The sequence below is a fragment of the Bidens hawaiensis genome, unplaced genomic scaffold (genome assembly GCF_021521415.1).
Source record: "Bidens hawaiensis isolate Kalapana, Puna unplaced genomic scaffold, B.hawaiensis_p1.1 tig00058880_1, whole genome shotgun sequence".
NCBI classification, from domain to species: Eukaryota; Viridiplantae; Streptophyta; class Magnoliopsida; order Asterales; family Asteraceae; genus Bidens; species Bidens hawaiensis.
The window spans coordinates 50,661-53,558 of record NW_027500596.1 but is presented as its reverse complement, the minus strand read 5'-3'; the positions used below and the strand labels follow the sequence as shown (position 1 = coordinate 53,558).

The following is a 2,898-nucleotide window of genomic DNA, read 5'->3' as shown; positions in this document are numbered from 1 at the left end:
ATAATGAGGATGGTTAAGGATTGTAAGATAGAGTTGGAGGGACGCGATTTTCCTGTTACCTTGTACGTTATGACCTTAGGAGGGTTCTATATGGTTTTGGGAATGGATTGGTTATCTAAGTCCGAGGCACAGATAATGTGTAGGAGCAGGTTGATAAGGTTAAAGTCCTTGTATGGTGGTACGGTGACGGTCTATGGTGATAAAGAAAGTTCGGGGCCAAATGTCATTTCGATGATAAAAGCCGAAGGTTTGTTAAGGCGAGGGTGAAGTGCTAACCTGCCATATGTTGTCAAGGCTACGGCCGAGACGAAAGAAGTGAAAGATGTTCCTATTGTGTGCGACTACCAGAAGTGTTCCCTGAGGACCTTCCGGGGTTTCCACCGGAGCGAGAGGTAAAATTATATGTGTTTATTAGACGAATTCTATATTTCCATCCGTGGAGACCACGGGTCAATAACCTAGTTTATAATAAATAAAAAAGAGATAAACTTGGAAACGAGATAAACACAAAATAATAAAATATAAACTAACAAAATAAAAAAGATTCTAATTAAATATAAATGCCCCTACATCACCACCTCTTCTAGCTCTAGATAATATTGTTCATATCTTCTTTCAACCTGAAAACAGAAAGTTATTTAATTTGTTACATGATCATTAAGTTATAAACTTATGGGTGTAATAATAGTACCTCTTATAATAAAGAAATGAGCTTTCCTAAAGTAGCATGAAGTTCTAGTTTTTCCATTGGCAACCCATAGCTGTATAATTCAGCTTTCAGTTGGGAACGTAGTTGTAGCTAGCTGTGTTGACCGAAACACGATAACTTACTTGCATATGACATGTTGGTAAACTCTATATCAATCTCTTTAATACTAACAAACTCTTCAAGTAAATACTGAGTTGGTTTTAAGTGTCTTGAACCAGCTAAAGATAGTAAGAATGAGTATGTTCCATAACATATGTAGGAGGCTTGATTAAGTGAAGATGAAGAAGACGAATAACAACTTTCTTGTGTAAGATTAAAGTTTGTTCTTTTTTTTCTTGCAATTCTTCATCAGAAACCTAATAACATCTTTCTCCACTCCATTGAGTTGAAGATGGAGATAGCAAACCATACCCTAAAGAGAGTGGAAATTTATGATTTTGGTGATAGTGGTTAAGTTTTCGTTCATCTGCCATTGGAGGAGCTTGAACGGGATCAAATGATCTTGAAATTATGTCACCAAGAGACTGAATGGTTGAACCAACATTATGATTTTGAGTTATGTATGATCCAATATTTCTAAAGTCAACTCCATAAGGTTCAGAAGGCTGACTTTCATAGTGGGTTGGGTTTGAAATTAGAGACTGATGAATGATATTAAGGTTTGAAGGGGAATCTGGTTGCACCATGATCAATATTCAATAACCAGAATTCAAGATTAATGAACAAGATAAATTAACAACACGCAAGCTAGTGTCAAAGTTTTCATCAATTTAGCTCACATGAGCCAAAGAAAATGAATAACTATATTACACACTTGATAAATGTAAGGCCCCATTGCCGGTGCCCTATATTTGGTCATTGGATTTACTCATTAAGACAGTTTTATAATCAGAGTTAATTAAACTTTCGCGAAAACATTAACTTTTGATCATTCGATACAAAACATTCGGTCTTTTCTTTAAAACAAAATATACAGCATCATATTTAAAACAACATTTATCTTCCATCTTCAGATGTCAGCCATTCAATCCATGCCATGCGCCCTCCTCATGCTAGCTCATTAAACACACTCACTTGCGTACATACTAAAAGTCATCTACGCTGAGTGAGTTCTAGTTAATCAGGCAACATACAATTCGTTCTCATACGTTCCTTCACGTATCCGAAGACACGTATTAATACCTTAACCTTGTGTAAATATCCATAAGAGGAACATCACGTAATATATATTAAAAGAACAATTACTATTACCCATACTATATGTATTCTCCATTGAAGGAACACTCTATATACTTTCCATAGAAGGAACATTATACTATCCATCGAAGGAACACTACACTATCCATAGAAGGAACACTATGCTATTCATAGAAGGAACATTATAGATTATCCATAGAAGGAACTCTATATAGTATCCATAGAAGGAACACTATATATAAGTTATTATTTAATATCGACAAAATTACAAATTTTGTCCTTTAAAAAAAGCCAAATTATGGTTCGTGTCCTTTTTTTAGTTTCCTTGCCGGCGGTGTACTTTAAACTTTTTTTTTCTACACGTTATGCCCTTTACGCTAAATGGGTTAGAAAAACCCAGTTAAATACCCTCACGTGAGGCGCATGTGAGGGCATTTTTGTCTTTTCGTCTATACATAATAAAAAAATATAAAACTCTTTCTCTCTCTCATATCAAACTCTACTCTCTCTCCCTGCTTCTCTTCCTTTCTTAATCACCCACCACCACCACCAACCACCCCCACACCTGCCCCCCATCCAACCTCCAGCAACCACTACCGGCGAGCCGGAAATCTTGATTTTCCGGCGAGCACAAAGCAGATCTGAAACCACCATTCCACCACCGTCCACCAAATCTCCGTCCTCTTACAACATACCCCCACCTCCTACTTACCATCAACCACCATCACCCCCACCTGCCGCCACCGCCAGGCCCAGTGGTTCATCACCACACTTACCAACATCCAAATCCCCAAATCTAAACCCTACACCCACCGTCACATGTTATCATGTGGCTACACTGCCGTTTTCGGTTTCCTTTATCGCCGGAACCCTATATCCACTCTCAAGACGGTAAGTGGGATTCCGGCAAGTTGGAGTTCTCTGGAGTTAGTTATTAGAAGGCATGATGATGCGTTGAGTGGTGAGTCAGCGTTGACTGACCAGATAGTAGT

The 2,898-nt window shown here is 38.0% G+C and overlaps 1 pseudogene; it reads right to left on the bottom strand.

Annotated features, from left to right (window-relative positions):
* Nucleotides 1-566: 566 nt before the first annotated feature.
* On the bottom strand, nucleotides 567-1,525 carry LOC143602400 (uncharacterized; annotated as a pseudogene).
* Between the last annotated feature and the right edge of the window lie 1,373 nt (nucleotides 1,526-2,898).